Below are 18,674 nucleotides of genomic sequence, written 5' to 3'. Positions count from 1 at the left end.
ACACACACACACACACACAAACTGGGACAAGTTACTTAACCCCAATTGCTTAAAAAATAAAAAGATGCAGGTTCAAATCCTACCACAGATACAACTAGCTGTGTGACCCTGCGTAAGCCGTTTAACTTCCTGGTGTCTGTTTCTATTGTCCAGACTCAGTTTGGTATTATCTAGAAAATGAAGAGGTTTGGCTTAACTCGATGGTCTCTAAACTCCCTTCCAGTTCTAAATATTATGATCTATAGTGGTATTTCATAAATTCTTGCTAAACTGGGGCATCTAGGTTGCACAGTGAATAAAGCACTGGCCCTGGAGTCAGGAGGACCTGAGTTCAAATCGGGAAGCAGACACTTAACACTAGCTGTGTGACCTTGGGCAAGTCACTTAATCCCAATTGCCCTGCCTTCCTTCTTCCAAAAAAAAAAGACAAAAAAAAAAACTTCTTGCTAAATGATTGAATGCAAGAACCAACCAAACATGGACATATGATTTTGAAAAAAAAAATGGAATCATATATTCAATGTGAGAAGGACCCTTAAAGGTCATATTATTCAACCACCTTATTTTGCAGAGGAGAAAACAGAACCCAGAGGAAATAAGTGGCTTACCCAATGGCACCCTGGTTATATTACAGAGCCAGAATTCAAACCCTGATCTTCTTAAATCCAAATCAAGCACCTATTCAACTGGATTTTTTTTTTTTGGCTAACAAATTAGAATCCCAAATATTGTTTTAGGTTGTGTTTTTATCAGAGACTTTCACCAGGCTACTTGACTTCCACAATGAGTTGTCATGTGACCAGGGAACCAACAAAGCTCACTTTTGTACTTTCTGATGCATTGGCCATCTTAGTCTGAACACTGAATGCCCTCTTTAGTACTGGCCTTTGTCTCAGGAACCAAAAGCATTGCTTCCTTGATGGGTGAAAATTCTGTGAGCTTAGAAATCTGAAGATCACTTAAGAGTCCTCAGCTCCTGCCTCTTTGACTTGCTGCATTCTCAGATTCTCAGGGCACCTCTTTGTTTGGCATTCCAGTCATTCTGAACCCAGGCACATGGGGCTGCCTCTCTCTGGGTGCTTATAGCTGCCAGCCTTAGCATGAATGTCGCCCAGAAAATTCCAAACCAAGAATGCCATCTGTTGACGTGGTGTTCCCAAAACCTACCTTTGGATAGAAGACTAGATATTTTCCCTAGTATAGTCAACTGTATGGCCTTGTGACCCCTGGGTTTAACTTATCCTCTCTGTCATTTAAACACTGAATAAAGAAATGCTATAATTTTGAAGAATCCCTCCCAGTCAGTACTTGCCTTAATTCTCTTGATTCAACTAACATTTATTATCTTTGAAGTGACTCCACTCTTCGTAGGATGTCTTTAAAAGCAAAATTCCTCCCTCCCTCAACCCTTCAGTGAATCAAGAATAAGTGTTGGAAAACTAGACATTTCCCTTTGGCCCTGACTGTGTTTAAAAAGTTTAATTAAATCAGATCTTTTTTGATGACAATCTTAAGGAAAGTAGATACAGACAAGAACTATTGAAACGGTTTTCTCCAATTCTGTCCTCTAACCCAGTCTCCATCGTTTATTCTCAAAAGTTTTTGCCAGGCTATAGTCTCTGGAACCCTACCTTTGTAGTGTCTCCCAATGGTTAAAAAAAAAAAGATGCTCTGTGTGAGGGGGACCCTTAGGCCGAATCTTTAAAAGGTTATAAGAGGGTTTCACCGTATTAGGAAATCTCATGCTCAGGGCTTGTTTGTTTGTTTGTTTCTACTTTACTGGATAGAGAGATTCTATCCAGTTTTCAGTGCATGAGTGTCTGTCTATATACGCCCCTCAAGACCACTGTGTTTAACTCATCTTTCTTTCCTTGGGTAGAATTATTTCACTCCAACCTGGATTCTGAGGAGCAAAAAATCATAGAATTTAGAGTTCTACCTGTAGAGAATACTTAGTTAAAAAAAAAAACTACTCAATTTAAAATTTAGAAAACTAAGGGCCAGAGATGTTAAGTTACTTGCCCAAGGTTATACGGGTGGTCTGTAGGAGAGTTGGAACTTTTTAGGTTCTCTGTGTTAAACTCCTTTCCCATTATTATGCCACCAAGCCAGATGAGGCTGCTCCCCCATTAGAAAACTGCTGGTCTTAGAAATCTGCCTTTACAGAGTTAGGACATCACAGGCAATTTCTCCCTTAGAATGCCTTTTCTTATTTTCCTATTTTTCTTTTCCTTTATTTTCAGCTATACCACCTGCTTGCTTTGGTAGGTAGTCCATCCATCACCCTTTCCTTCATCTTACCCCTTTCACTCTTGTTTCTTTCTTCTACTGTCTTTTCTCTTGATCTTCTTCTATTCCCTATTGTAGCACAAGTATTGGCACCATGGAGACGTTTCTGTTAGGCCTCCAAGCTAGTTTCTGACACCACAGCTCACTCTGCAGTTAGCCAAGGTCCCTAGTTCAAGTGGGGTAGGCAGGAAGGGAGAGGAGAGGGTCAGGGAGAGGAACTCAAGTCAGGGATCTCTGGCCTTCCTTGTAGCATTCCACCTGGGGCCCTCACTGTCAGCAGGGCTCACTTCCTTCCATGTGTTGAAGAAAAAAACACTTTACCTCTTCTCTACAATTAGGATAAATACTCCTGTAAACACATCCAGTCTGTGCCTAAATTTTCTTACTTGTAAAATGAGGTGGTTGGACTTTATGGCCCGTTAGGTCCCTTCCAGTTTTCCAAGAGGCTTTAAGGAGAAGATGACATATATATACCCCCTTCCTTCCCTCAAAGCTATGGGAAAGGAAAAGGAGTCATAGTCCCGTGCCTGAAATGTACCCTATCCTCTCTTCTACCCCCTCAGACTCCTAACCTTTTTTAAGGGTCAGCTCAGGTATTACCTTCTCCTTTAAGCCTGGTAGGATAGCTGGAAGGGACATTACAGTTCATAAATCCCAACCTCCTTATTTTATAAATGATGAAATGGAGGCACAGAGAAAATAAGTGTATTTATCTCAATTGTGTAGAAGAGATAAAGCATTTTCCATTCCACACATGGAAGAAATTATTGGGAACATGATTGATGAGCTTAACTGCATTAAAATAATATAATTGTATGCATAAAAACAATAAAATTATAGAAAACGACAGATTAGGGGAAAAATAAGACATCTGTGACAGATAATGACTTCATACCTGAAATTAAAAAGTATTTGCGCAATCAATAAATAATGAAAGGATATAAATGCAAAAATTGCAAAATAAGAAACACAGATTTTTAATAATCACTGGAAATTTTCTCATCTCCCTAATAATGCAAAATTGGCGCACAATACAGATTCAAATTCAAACAACTTAGATGTACCACTTCACACATAAAATAGACAAGAATAAAAGCAATGATATTCAATGTTAGCAGACTTGTGAAGAAACAGCCACACTCATTCATTGTCGGTGGAACTATAAACTTGTAGTATTTTTTTTTGGAGAGCATTCTGACTGTATACAGTAAAACTCATAAGGACAATGACCCAATAATTCTGTTGTTGGGAATGTAAACTTACAGTGTTTTCCAAAGCAAAGAACTAACTATTCAAAAATTTTCATAGCAATATTATATGTAATTACAAAAAAAGCGTATAAATGTTCAACACTGAAGAAATGTTTAAATAAAATATAGTACATTAATATAATGGTATATATTGATATAATTTAAGATGGAACACTAAGAGGAATTCAGAAAAATCTGGAAAGCCTATTTTGAAATAGGCATTTATTTTTTCTTAACAAAATAGAAGAATGGAGTAATCTACTGAATTTTACATATTCACCCTGGGTTTGAGCTGTCCTGATTGGTTAGTGAATACAAACTAACCTAAGACATTCTATCTTTCCAATGCCAACTTCACAAATATTCACCCCAGCACCCAAGACATCTTTCCATCTGCTCTGTTCTGTCTCCACATGCATAACCAATCCCCCATATGCACACACTTTCCAACTATTGCTCTGGAAGTAGTAATCAAATCAATACTACCATTACTTTTGGAAAGAGAGAAACAATGGACTGCCCTGTGGATCCACTCACCATACTTTTGACTCCCTAGGCCAAAACTCCCTTATCTGACCACCACTCCTAGATTTTCTCCCCCTATTAAAATGTAAATACCTTGAGTGCTAAGGATACTTCTTTTTTACATTTCTATCCCTGGGGTTTTTTCATTCACTCTTTCATTCTGTTATCTGCACACCTGTGATGAAAAGTAAGAATGAACAAATATTGATAAGAGCATACTCAGAGAAAAAAGTGGTATGATAAGTCATTTAAATTAATTAAATATAAACAGTTACTAAGAAATTTTATTTTTTGGTATTGATATCTAAAGTCAAATTCCTTATAAACTATTTTTTAATTCTTTGTAAAAATACTTACTATATTATCATATTATAATATTCTATATGATCATGAAGAGGTAACCTGGCATACTAGAGTGAGTATGAGATCTGGAATCATAAGTACTCAGAGCCCCATCCCTACCATGAAAACCTTTGAACAGTTAGCTCTCTGTTTTTGACAATGGACAGCTTTGATCAGAAAAGGGTGTATGCCAGTCCCATAATGAGAATGAGAGGTAACAGATGAATGGACAGAATAATGCTGCTTGGGTACTCCAGACATTCAAAGAAGTAGAGGATGGCAACCAGAACAGTTGGTGGTTCCTCTATAGAGAGTTTGCAGAAGGACCTGGATGAAAATCCCATAGGATGAGAGGCATGGAGAGCTTCTAAAAGGAATGCCCTGACTAATGATATAATGCAATTCAATACAGCAAGCATTTATTAAATACTTACTAGGCTCAGTGACACACACACACACACACACATTTCTGAAGAGATTCCTTCCTTCAAGGAGTTCCCATATCTATTTCAGTTACAATAGATATCATCTGTACTCTCAAAAACTCTTCTAGCTCTTAGAATCATAAAAATCTAAGACTGTAGAATTAGGCTTGGAAGGGACTTCAAAGGTCGTCTAGTCCAACTCCTTTTTCTTACAGATAAGGAAATCACAGCCCCAGTAATGCATTATTCAGGAGACAGAGGGAAGAATCAAAATTGTCTTGTTCATAATCCTTCATTTGTTATGTATTGTAGCCTGATAATACACACCATGAGCCTTTCCATTGCCCTCAGAGTGAGACCCACTTTAAATTCTTTGGAGTTCAAATCAATTCAGTTCAATAAGCACCTACTATATACCAGGCACTATGCCAAGTGCTATCTATAGAATTCCATGACTTACAGTCATATGATGGCACTATAGTAGAATATTAGTATATTAGTATTTTTAATAGGACTTATTTCTTGGATAAGAAGTGTCATTAAACAAGCTTTGCAACCCCCTGAAGGCAAGTCAGCCCACTCTATTCCTTCTAGCTAATTCTGGACCCAACTCAAAGGCCATCTTCACAGGTTACCCACATTTTACATGCTGATAGACAAGCTTTATAGACTTACTATAGAACTTCATCTGAAGAATAGGCATTCTACTTTGACTTGATTTTTTTTCCCCTTGGGTAAATATTTAGGCCATTCTCCTGTGAGTGGTTATGGATCTCTTCAAGTAGGCTTAGCAATGTTCCAGAGTTTGATACAAACAATATAACATCATATGTTAGTTACTTCCTACTCGAGATCTTTTGTGATCTGCACCCCTCTCCACCTCAGGTCTATTGCCTCCCTCCTGAAATTGCCTTTTATTTACTGTGCATATATTCTGTAAATATATAAGTGAATGATGAATAAGGACTAGTTCATTTTTCGTCTTGGTAACCCCAGAACTTAGTATACTAAGTGTCTGGGACATTTTTGTCTCTTAGTCAGTGCTTTATTGATAACAAAGAGATGCATCTGGAAGCCTTCCCCATCCCTAAGGAATCCTTCTTCACCTTTAACTCTGCTATGAAAATCCTCTATAATAATGGCAAACATCTTTAGTGATCTTTCATCTCTGAATTTTGTGCTATGCCTGATTTAAATGGTCAGAGTTTCATCAAATAATATCATCTCAGTTCTTTTGTCTTTCACGGAATCTTGAATAAATTTGATATGTACTAGAGCAATATCATACTGGTAGAGAGCCTACAAGGTGCCATTTTACTCTACCAAATCGGTGATTTAAAATAATCAACAAAAAATAAACACAATAGGGTCTTGTGCCTCTGTATCTTTAAAGACAATTGTGTGATATTCAAATATAGGTCTAACATAAGCTCAAAGGAAATCAGCTAATGGACCTAATTCAATTAAACAAATATCTATTAAGTGCCTACTGGATGCTCTCCACTATTCTGGGTACTGTGATAGCTACAAAGATGAAATAGACATGGTCCCTGATACCGTCTACTCTGGAAATGGCATATACACACAGAACCAAGACACACAATAGAAATTCAAACCTAGACTTACTTAAACACTTCTCAAGTATATAATAGAGAAAATTATTACTTAGGTATGACTAACTGATCACTGAGCTCCTTTATGCTCTAAGAAGTTCATGCATGATCTAAAATAACAATGATAATAATTGTTTTTGGAGATCCAGGGATGAAAGATTGTTTCTAACTGAAGGAAGGAGCAAAGAAGACCATAGGCCTATAGATCTAATCCAACCTATATAGTATAGTATAGATCAAAGTGATTTTGTGTATATATATATATGTATATTTGTGTATATATGTGTGTACATGTGTGTTTTATATGTCTGTGTACATATATGTGTGATGTGTATGTGTGTACATGTATGTGTGTATATATACATATATATCATACATCAAAGATAGGATTTGAACCCAGGATCCTCTGATTCCAAAGCCACAGTTCTTTCTACTCTGTGGTACTGCTTTACAGAAAGGAAGGGAACAAGCATTTATTAAGTACCTACTATATACCAGCACAGTGCTAAGCACTTTACAAATATTATCTTATTTGATTTATGGAGGAAGGGACCCTTATGTTGGGTCTTGAAAAATAAATATTTCAATATATTGAGATTAAGGTGAGAGGATTTCCTAGTATAAAGAAGCAGTACGATGAAAATTGTAGGGAACCTGAAAGAAATTCACCGTATCAAATCACTACTCTTTATTTTGGTTTAGTTTTCTGGTGAACCTTTTCATAAGAAAATACTAGTGATATTGGCTACCTGTATTCATTTCACCTAGGGCTATGGGGAGCAATCAGAAAGTATGGCAGTAGTTCTGCTATGGGAGGGGTTAGCCCTGATGAATGAGAACAGTGCCAGTGCATGTTTTGTGAGCTAAATGGCCTTTTAAAAACAATTTTCATTGCTGATTTAAGAGACTTTGCACAGATGTGAGATGGCATTTTTTTTTGGAGCTAATCTCATTTCTGCTCTAAATTCTTTATATCTTTTGTATGCTCTCATTTGTGTTTACACCACCTGTCAATTTAGTATAATCTGTGATTTTAATGTGCTGTTTTTCCCCTCTTCCAGATCATTAATAAACGAGCTAAATAAAACCAGGCCTATCACTGCCTGGGGCACTTCACTGCACATTTCTACCTAGTTCAGTATGTTGATTGTTATTGACATAAGGCCTTGAAATTTCCTGAAATCCCCTTTGTAGACTCTAGTTTATAGCTCTGAGCTAGAAATAGAAGAAAATTAGATATTATATCTGAATTAAAGTGAGACCAGGGCCCTTCTACTTTTGTTTTTCTTTATTCCATATTCCTGGATATTTCCAAACTATACTGCCTGTCCTCTGGACATCTTCCCCATCGAAATCCCCTCAGAACTTGAACTCTGCTACTGGGAACCCCAACTGAGATAAGTGAGGTTTCATCTTATCTTTCCTGAAACTAGGCCAGAATACTCCTTCTCAGACGTTTCTGAAATATTGCCTGTTTACATAGCTCTCATCATCATCTTCATCTACTAGGTACATAGACCATAAGGAAGATGATTAGCTCAAAAATTTATGCACAAACAGTACGATTAAGTACCTGTCAACACATGAATACCAGGGAAAATTTCTAACTGCGGATAAACTTGCAAACCTATCAAAAATTATTCTTCCTATATGTTGAAAACATTCTTAACAAGAATCCTAAAAATATAAGAAAACCAAAAATATTCCTAGAAAAAAATGTCAATGATTAATAAGCAAAAGCTTTCTTAAGTACAGCAGAGTTGGCCATGCATTGAGAAGTGTCGGAGAGCCAATGAGTTCTTGTTGGACCACCAAGAATAGAGGAAAATCAGGATCTAAAGAGAGTTATGCTTTCCTGCCTTGCCAAAAGAGAAAAGAGAAAGGACACACACAGAGGGAAAACCAAAAAGCATTTGTTCTCCTGGCCAGCTAGGAGTAGAGCCAAGAGAGTGACTCTAATCACTGACCAAGAGCAAGACCAATATAAAACCCCAAAAAACTTATATCTTGAAATCCAGCCAATGACTAACGTTCAAATTAAGTCATGTGTTCCTACGTGTGCCTCGTTTTACTTGGATCCGAGGCTGCAACTCAGCTCCTCCCCTAAGGGGAAGCAACACCTTGTTTACATAATGTCCTTGGAAGTGGCATCCCTTTTCCAAGAAAGGAGTTTAGTTTTGAATCCAGGGAGCCCTGCTTCATTAGTGAATGGAAAAGCCATCTCTAATGATGGCTGTGTAACTCATTAGGCACCCCAATTTTGAATCAAATGAGTCCTGTCCTAATAAAAAATGAAAAGCTACTCCCTTAATCTATGACCCACTGAGGAAAGCCACTCCTATGGTGGCTGAAGCCAAATGAGGGAGGGTCGAGTCATAATGCATCACTCTCCTCACGCCCATCCCCCATCCAAAAGCTCGATTGTGTCAGCTGTTAACCACAATATTGCCAAGGATGACTGAGCTGAGGAACCCTTTCAACATTGGAGACCCCTATTTTAAGAGGATATTGATTCAATGTCTTCAGAACCTCATGTCCCTTTCATCTTTCATCTGGCAATTTAACACCCATTGTCTCCAAGAAGTTCTGTCATGACGTAGCTCAGAGGTTCCCAGCCAGCTGGCCAAGGACCCTTGTGGGCTCGTGTAGTCATTGTAAGGAGTGTGAGAAGCTGCACATGAATCCGTCAGTTAGCAAACATTCTTTCTGTGGTCAAAGGACATACTATGTCTCTAACATAGATATTACAGTTTTTCCATTCTATGTAGGCACATTAGTACCATTGTCATTAACAAAATACAAATTAATTTTGCAGCGATATTGAATCTATGGCATCTTTTTGCTTTTGTGTATTTTCTCAATCAATGGAAAATTCATAGTATAACTACTAAGGAATGGAATACAGAAATAATAGCATGGCTAGCTATTACTGTTATACTAGCGACATGATGTTCAGACCTGAAACAACAATACCAGGAGATGAGGGACATTTTCCCCTGAGCACGCTAGATAATTGAAGGGAATAGGTTTTCATTTGGAGTTATCTATATCATTGCCCCAGTTCTTCATTTAATTTTAATGAGCAGTGTGTGTGACTTGTTGTAAAGGGAGGAGCATTAGATTAAGAGTCAGGAGACCTGAGTTGTAAGCCCAGCTGTGCTATTTGCTATCTAGATGATGTTGAACAAGCTATTTAATCTCTATGAGCCTCAGTTTCCTTATGTATAAAATGAGGTGCTTGGGCTAGATCACCTAAGAGGACTTGTTGAAGCGACTGAGCATATTTAGCCTGAAGGAAAAAAGACTTGGGGGGGGGGGGCGTGATAGCTGTCATCAAGTATTTGGAGGGATGTCATTTGGAGGAAGGACTGGTCTTGTTTTGTTTGGTCCTAGAAGGCAGAGCTCTTGGAGCAGTTGCAAGGAGCCAAATTTAGGCTGATGTCAGGAAAAGACTTCCTCACAATTAGAACTGTCCAAAAGTGGAATGGTCTGCCAGGAGAGCTTGCGGGTCTCTCTTATTTCCAGGAGCCTGAGGCCCCTTCTGACTCTCAAATTCTAAAACTCTGTGATTCTGTGACCTTGTAAGTTTCATGCGATCTCGAAATCGATGACCCTATGAGCCTAGGATACTATCATGTGGGAGGAAAGCAATATTTTTTGACATTAAAAAAAAGACTCTCGTACTTGAAAAGTATGGGAAATAACTGCCCAGTTTCTTATTCTAGTTTCCAACAGAATGTAACTCCCTTGAGAACAGATACTTCTTTTTTCCTTTTTGTCTTTTTATGCCCAGTACCCAGCACAGTGCCTGGCCATATCTAGAACCTAATAAATGAAGTAATGAACCTAATAAGTAAATTAATGAATGTAATAAGTAAATTATGGGACAAGTGCTACAGCCCACACCCCAGGAGAGTACCATTAATATGAAAATGCATATGGTAAATTCAAAGCTATTAGATTCCCCTTTCCACAGCCTGTACTGTCTATACTCTTAGTTTCCTCCTCTGTAAATATGAGGGCTGGACAAGATGACCTCCAAATGTCCTTCTTCACTCTAAATCTGTGATCCTCTTAATGGCAATTTGGTCCTTCCTTTCCCCTTCCCACCCCTCATATTCTGTCACCTTTGTGCCCTGCCTAACTTGAACCTGTACAATCAGGAATATGCCAAGACTTCCTGGACACATAGAAAAAAACAATTGCCTTTGGGAAGCAGTTTCGCCTCTTACTTTAATCATGGAGTCAAGAGGCAAGCTCTAACACTACTAGGATGTTTCTCTAAATACTACTTTTCCATTGCAGGCACAATTCCTACAGCATAATCTAAGACATTCCCCCTGGATCTGCCTCCACATACAAATACACTTCAGTAAGTAGCCCTCTGCCAGGGTCACTGAAACTCAAATGCACAGCAGCAAGAAATCCTCCCACTCTCATTTCTGTTTGTGACCCAACCTTACCCTGCAAGTACAGCGGGATCAACACCTTCCCAATGGTTTCATTTGACTTTTCTTTTCAGACGATAACTTTTTAAAGTAGCATAGCAATAAGATATACTGTTTAAAGGCTACAAATTCTCCCCTACACACACCTTTCAATTATAAATTTTAAAACAGAAAAGGGTCTACAACATTGGGCAGACAGATGCTTTAATTAGGTCCATTTATTCATTCAACTAGCATTTATTAGCTTTGATGATTACTGAGTGACATTGGACAAGTCACTTAACCTCTGGGGACATGAAGGGATTGAGGGATGTGATCTCTGAGGACCCTTCTAGTTCTAGACTTGTACCTTCTGATCCCATGCTGTGTTCCAGGAAGTGGACTAGTTGTTATAAATACAAAGATAAAAGCCCTGCCTTCAGAGGGCTTACATTCTACTGTTCAATGATGGAGCTTTAGTTTAGTTTGAGATTGCAGAATAGAGCACTGATTAGTTTAAAGCAGTGGTGAGAGAAAAACTTAAACGATGAATTCCTGAGCAAGACCCAGCACATATTGGTCACTGTGCGATAGTTCTGTGGGGTGCTGGTTTTTTTCTTCTTCTCAGAATGCCTTGCCATCATTTATAATACACTGTTCCCAATCCACTCACAGGCTACTGTCTAAACAAGATTGACTATTACAAGAGGAAGAACAGAAAGTTTCCCATGTAATGTCACCAATTCTTTCACATTCTGAGAATCCTTCCCCAGGCACCAGCCCAGTTTTCAAGGCAGAAAGGTGACCATATTTTTATGACAGGTTTTTTTTCCCCTCCCTCCTGGTCTGAGGGTTGGAGCACAGGAACAAAATAGCTCTTTTTGTTCATTGTACCAAGAAATTCCCTCCTGGATCTATCAAGTGTGACTGTTCACCTAGCAAATAGCTCGGACAGATCCAGACATAAACACCATATGAATAAAACATGGCCCAATTGTTGGATATAGTTATGTTTTTACAAAGACAAGGTGTTCTCTCCGAGTTTACCTTCCGAGGTCCCCTGGCAAGCGTCCTCAACTGTGACATTCTCTCTCATTTAGTGAATAAAAACTACTTTTAATTATCCCAAGAAATGATGTTTATTGTGACAAAATGGGCATTGTCTGTTTGGGTCTCGAATTTTTCCTGTGACTAACAGAAACAGTGCAACTAGGAAATTTGAGTTCAGAATTGATAATGATATAGCTGAGCCTTGGCTTTCTTGATTCTACTGGGACACATGTTTGTGAGCTGTTAATGTCATTTTAGAATGGTAAGTTAGTCTGTGAGACAGCTAGATGGTGTAGTGGATCGCTTTCTGGACTTGGACTGGTCTACCTGACCTGAAATCAAATCAGACTTTTACTAGATGGGTGACCCTGGGTAAGTCCCAACCTCTCAGGCTCAATTTCCTCATTTGTAAAATGGGGATGGGTAGGTAATGGTATCATTGCAATGCAATAGTACTGTTGCTTAGATAAAATGAAATTACATATATAAATGACTTTGCAAATCTTAGATGGCCATATAAAGTCCTGATTAGAATTATTAACTAGAATGGATTAATTCTTTAAAAGAAAGGATGTATGTAGAGAGAAGGGAAGAATCATTCACAATAAGCATTTCTTCTGCTGTTGAATGCGTAAATTCTACTCAAAATCAGAAGTTGCTCAGAGCAAGTTACTTTGGATGGTCTTAATCACTCTGCTCATGTACAAAGAACAAGGAAGATCTCAAAGTGGGGTGGGGTAATAATACAGGGAAAAGTGCTGACTTGAGGAACTGGAGAATGAAGATTCAGTCCTGGCTCTGGTCCTGTGTTACCCTAGGCAGACCACATGACTTTTCTAGCCTCAGTTTCTTCATCTGTAAAAATGAGAGAGGTTCCTTGCCAATCTGAATCTGTGAAACAACAAAGTAATAACAACTCTAGTCCTGGCCATGTTCGATACCTACATCCTCAAATAGAATAGCCAAAAAGAGTTGTAGATTTTCAGAGGAATCATGATGGAATAGATAAAACCCTGGGCTTACACTTAGAGTGACCTGAGTTCAAATCTCTCTTGCACCCTGACTAGGTATGTGACCAAGGGTAAATCACTTAACAGTTCTGAGCCTCAGTTTTGCTATCTGTAAAATGTGCATAATAAAACCTGTAAATAACAGAGCTAGCATTGAAAGGAATTTTAGAAATCACCTAGTCCAGTGCTCTACAAATGAGAAAATTAAGGCCCCAGGAAGCTAAGTGATTTGCCCAAGGTCACGAAACAGGCAAATGACAGAATCAGGATTTGAACTTGGGTCCTCAGACTCAAAATGCCATCTTCTTTCTACTATATCCCACTACCTCCTAAGCACCACATGTCTCTGGACAGTTGTAAAAATCATATGAACTAGTGGGTGTTAAGGACTTGGCAAATGTTAAAGCATTGTATAGATAGCAATTATTATTATTATAGTTTTTAAAAATATAAAACAATGTGACAGATTCCTAAGAATTCTCTCTCCTGTCCTCTGTATGGTGTATGTGAATTAATTAATAGATGGATTGATTGATTGATTAAGACCCATATTATTAAACATTCACCATGAGCAAAGCAGCACTGTGTAAATGATAGGGGTGTGAAGAGAAAAAGTGAAACAATAATTGCTTTCATGGAAAGCAACATTGTATTTGGGAGATACAAAATATTTTAAAATTCCTTATACATTCTCCTTCCTCTGATCCAACTACTGACCTCCCTAAATTCCTTTAAAACTCAACTAAAATCCCACCTTCCACTGGAAACCTTCCCTAACACCTTTGAATTCCTGTGCTTTCCCTAATTATTTCCCGTTCTTTATATAGTTTGCTTCATATATATTTGTTTGTATGTTGTCTCCTTCCCTCTCCTAGTTCTGTTATAAGCTCCTTGAGGGCAGGCACTCTTTTGCCTCTTTTTGTATCTCTAGCACTTAGCACAGTGCCTGACACATAGCAGGCACTTAATAAATGTTTATTAAATGAATGAATGAGTTCAGCTACAGGGTGTAGAGAAAGGTACAGTGGTCTTAAGAATGCAGAGGAGAGGTAGATGACAGGGCACAGGAATGAATCAGTAAGTCAGGTGATGGCATCCAGGGGTATATAGGTACAGAGGGAGAGCAGATGGAAAAGCCCAGAAAATCTTGGGATACAATGGCTATCTGCCTTTCTCATAGACTGTTATACAAGGAAAAGAGTACTACCTTGGGAGTCAAAGGTTCACTTGGGTTCAAACCCTATCTATGTGTCCCTGGATAAGTAATTTAACCTCTGCTTCTTCATTAATTAAATGAAGGGGGTAGACTAGATGATCTCTAAGGTCCCTTCAAGATATATGATCTTATGTCTAATCAGAACTGATTGTATTTTTCCCCAAACCCCATCCCTCCTCTAAAATTTTATATTTCTGTAGAGGACATTGTAAATGTTTAATAAGTGTTTATCAATTGATTGATTTAAATGACATGGTCCTTACCCTCAAGAAGCAAATAATCTAGTTGGGGAAAAAAAATAACCTTCTTTTTGACTACAGGAAGAACTTGCAAGAAAAGACTAGGCTGGGTGGGCAGGAGGAAGAAGGGGAGGAATGTTTTACAGTGTCAAATTCTGCCCAGAAGTTCAGGATGAAAAGAGCTTTTGAATTGTTCAAGAAAAGAAGTTTTAGTCAATTGGGGATGGAGGCCAGACTACAGGATGTTAGGAAGGGGAAAGGTCAATAAAAAATGGAGACCTTTGAGAAGTTTGTCAGTGAAAGAAAAAAAAGTAATAAACATGGTTTGAGACCTACCCATATTTACCCAGGGTAACTAAATGGAGCCCAAATCCCATTGCAATCAGAACTTCAATTTAGTTGTCCATTGCTATTTATATTGGGGCCAACTTGAAAAAATAATAAACTTTCACCCTATGATTTGACTTTGTTCTGTCATGTAGACAAGGCCCTCGCCTCATTTTTGAATTAGACTTAGGCCTTTTCTTTCCAAACAATAACCACTCACACTCTATTCTGAACAGAGGGACCTAGGGAATGTATGGACAAAATGTAATCATGGAGTCTATTATCCATACTAGGCATGTGAAGATATAGTGAAATACTGTGGAAAGAACACTGAATTGGGAATGAGAAAGCCTTGCTTCCAGTTCTAGTTAAGTCCTACTTAAGTACTTGGGTTACTTGACCTCTTGGACTTTCACTATCCTTATCCATAAAACAATAGTGTTGAGCTGAATTGTCTCTGTAGTCCCTTCAGAGACTAACATGCTATCAATCCATAACTAAGCCACTGTCTTGGTTACATGCTAAGATGTTGGGGAAGAGTTTTAGAACACATTAATAGAAAATGGGATATTATGCCATGGGCAGTATATATTGATAAGACAATGAGAGCAATAGTAATATTTTGTATTGTACCTGTTCCTATGAGATCAAAACATTTTTGTCTCTATTATGCCATTAATCCTAATACTATGGTCATAAAATGGGCCGTGCATGTAACTTCTAAGATTGAGGTAACAGCCCCTCTGGATGCTACGGCTGTTCACAGAGCATATCTAAGGCATTGCCTTCGGTTCCAGTTTCCATGGGTTAGAATGGCCATCAATAAGCAAGAGCATCCGATAGAAAAGAACTAGGAACTAGGGAAGGTCCAGGACTGAGGAAGCAACCATTCCACTACCTTCTGCCCTGATAAGACCACACATGGAGTCATTTGTTCAGTTCTAGATGTGACATTTTAGGAAGGATTTGATAAACTGTAGAGCACCCAGTAGGGGGAACTATGAGGAGGGTAAAGAATCGCAAGTTCAGTCAATATGAGCATGAGCTGCAGGAAGTAGAAATGTTCAGAGTTGGGAAGAGAAGGCTTAGGGGACCATGCTAGCTGTTTTTTAGTACTTAAAGACTGATGTGGGAATAATGATTTGACTTGTTCTTTTTGGGCCCAGAGTGCAGCATTAGGTAATGAGTGGAAGTGGCAAAGAGGTAAAATTAGGCCTTATATCAGGACAGTTTCCCAACAATGAAAGCTATCTAAAGTAGAATGAACTGCCTCAGGAGAGAGTGGGTTCATAGCCAATGGAGATGAGCAGGTATAGGCTAGAGACCCACCTGTCAAGGTAGTTGCAGTAAAGATACTTTTTCAAGCATGGTTTGGATTAGAAGGTCACCCAGATCTCTTTTGACTTTGAAATTCTTTGTTCTGTGATGTACTTTCATCATTTAAAGGTTATAGAAACTGAGATGTGGGAGTTGCATGAAAAAGATTCTTTAGTATAACTAAATGCTTGTATGAAACAGCGTGCTTATCATGAGAGGAAAATGACAACACAGAGAATATATGATAGGTAAACTCCATCCCTCCATACATCTGTCTGTCTGTCTGTCTGTCTCTCTCCCTCCCCCCCTTTCTCTCTCTCTCCCCTTCCTCTCTTCCCTTTCCTCACCCCACCATGATTCCCTCTTCTTCCTTTCCTTTATCCTCCTTCCTCCTTTCTTCAATTTCCTTGTCCCCATTTTGTAAAAATAGATTGGGGTATGGAATGTTTTGACACATGGTATAAGAGAAGTAATTGACAGGTTGGGTGATCGGCAAAATAGGTATTTTTCTCTCTAGGTATTTCTAGTGTTTCCCTTCTTAGGGTTAATGAATAAAGAAGAGTTATGTTAGATACTCTATCATTTCTGTAAAGCTGTCAGTTTTTTCCGGCTTTAAGGACTACAGTAGTTATCAATAGTGTTTTACCTTACAGGAGGAAACTGCAAATCTGCCAGACCTGCGTCTTTAGAACGCAACTTCATTTTGTTCTTCAGAAGAAGCCAATTCTTAAACTGTCTCACCCCTTCAAAAAGAAAAAAGACATTTCCAGTGTGATTCAGGGGAGTATTAAAATTTCATCCTTTCTCTTTGTTGAAGTTTCCTTCTTTGGGGCACTGTTACTAAGACAATTTTTAAAAAATCAAATAATCTAACACAAGACGAACTCTTATTGACTGGAATTATCTGGGGAGACTTACAATGCTTAAAACTAACAGCATATCTTCCAAGGGACCTGTGGTATCTGTGATTAAAGTTAATTGTTTAAAGAGAAGCTATGGACAAGTTTTCAGAAGCATTTGTGTTTTCTTTAATGACCATTGTCAAAGGCTAGTCTCTTCTCTAGGAAATGCACTTTGGCATTTGTTACATGATTCATTTCATTTCAAAAAGTATTTACCAAGTACCTACTATGAGCCAGGACTTTAAATGCCAATATAATGAGTTTACCTTGTACGTTGGCTATTATAGCTCCTTACCTGCCTCCAGATTTAGCAACTTGGGCAGAAGAATGACCCCATTGGATTTGTGTTTTAGGCAAATAAATTTGGCAACTGTATTAAGGATGGAAAAGAAAAGGAAAAGGGTGGAGCTGCTAGGTGGCACAGTGAATAGAGCGCCAGCCCTGGAATCAGGAGGACCTGGCTTTGGATCCGGCCTCAGATACTTAACACAAAAAATAGCCATGTGACCTTGGGCAAGTCACTTAACCCCAATTGCCCTCCAAAAGGCAAAAAAAAAAAGGGAAAGGAAAAGGCTAGATTCAGGGAGAACAATACATATACATATATATATATATACATGTACATATACATACATATACATGTACACATGCTTCTATGAAGTTTATACCTTCTCTTTAAATAATCAACTTTAATTAGAGACATTGCAGGTCCCTTAGAAGACACATCATTTGTTTTAAGCATTATAAGTCTCTCCATGTAATTCTAGTGAATAAGAATTTATATTGTGTTGAATTACTTGATTTTTTTTGCCTTTTTTTTTGGAGGGCAATTGGGGTTAAACAACTTGTCCAAGGTTACAGGGCTAGTGTGTGTGTGTGGGGGGGGGGGGGCGGCACCGTCTGAGGCCGGAACCGAACTATGGTCCTTCTGACTCCCAGGCCAGCGTGTGTATAGTTATACCTACATATTTCACACAAACATATATTAAAAAAAAAAAAAAACTTTAGTAATAGTGTCTCAAAGAAGGAAGCTGGAACAAACAGAAAAGATGAAATATTAATGTATATGTAGCTATACATATGCATATATGTGTTATACATGTATATTCACATATGTTTGTGTGAAATATGTAGCTATAACTATACACACATACATCCTGATTTGTTTTTCTTGAGTGGAGGAACTGAGCAGTCATGTGTTTAAAGTTTTAATGACCTAGTCGTATCTAAACACCATGGTGGTTTGGGGGAAAAGATAAGCCTGTTCTCTATAGACACATTAGCTACTCTGCTGCTTCACTAAACAGAACAGCCCAGGAAAGGTGAGCAAGCTCAAGTTAATGGCCATTGGCTGAGTCACAGTCAGAAATGGAAGGCTCTCAGAATTGGAAGAGGCCTTCATAATCACTTAATCTAACCTGTATCTAAAAAAAGAAAGATGTCCTCTATGACCTTACCCATAAGTGGTCATCCAACCTTGGCTTAGCCTAACTATAAAATTATATAAATGATTATTTAACAAATACATTGTGTCCAAACTCATGCAGCCCAATGAGATTTTCCTTATTCAGATAGGTTAGAGTGATCTAACTGGGAGCTATCACTGAAGATACCTTCAGATCTCTGATTTTGGAGTCTCTTCTGATAATTCTTCTGAATATCCTCTAGATTGTCACATCTTTCCTTCTTCAAAAGTCAGGTTTGATTTAGAAAAGACCCAAAGAACCTCAAATCAAATCTGG

General features: G+C 38.3%; 1 long non-coding RNA gene across 1 annotated transcript in view; it reads left to right on the top strand.

Moving 5' to 3' along the window:
- LOC138166187 (uncharacterized) overlaps positions 1–16,898 on the top strand; it is a 448,414-nt gene extending 431,516 nt beyond the window's left edge. Inside the window, exon 5 of the long non-coding RNA XR_011169564.1 lies at positions 16,684–16,898. This is a non-coding gene — a long non-coding RNA (uncharacterized lncRNA). The remainder of the gene's footprint in view (positions 1–16,683) is intronic.
- The last annotated feature ends 1,776 nt before the right edge of the window (positions 16,899–18,674 follow it).

This window comes from Petaurus breviceps, unplaced genomic scaffold, assembly GCF_028583685.1.
Source record: "Petaurus breviceps papuanus isolate PSGF00001 unplaced genomic scaffold, PetGlider_PUasm1.0 220, whole genome shotgun sequence".
Taxonomy (NCBI): Eukaryota; Metazoa; Chordata; class Mammalia; order Diprotodontia; family Petauridae; genus Petaurus; species Petaurus breviceps.
Note: the sequence above shows the minus strand (reverse complement) of the source record. Positions and strands in the feature narration are given on the sequence as shown.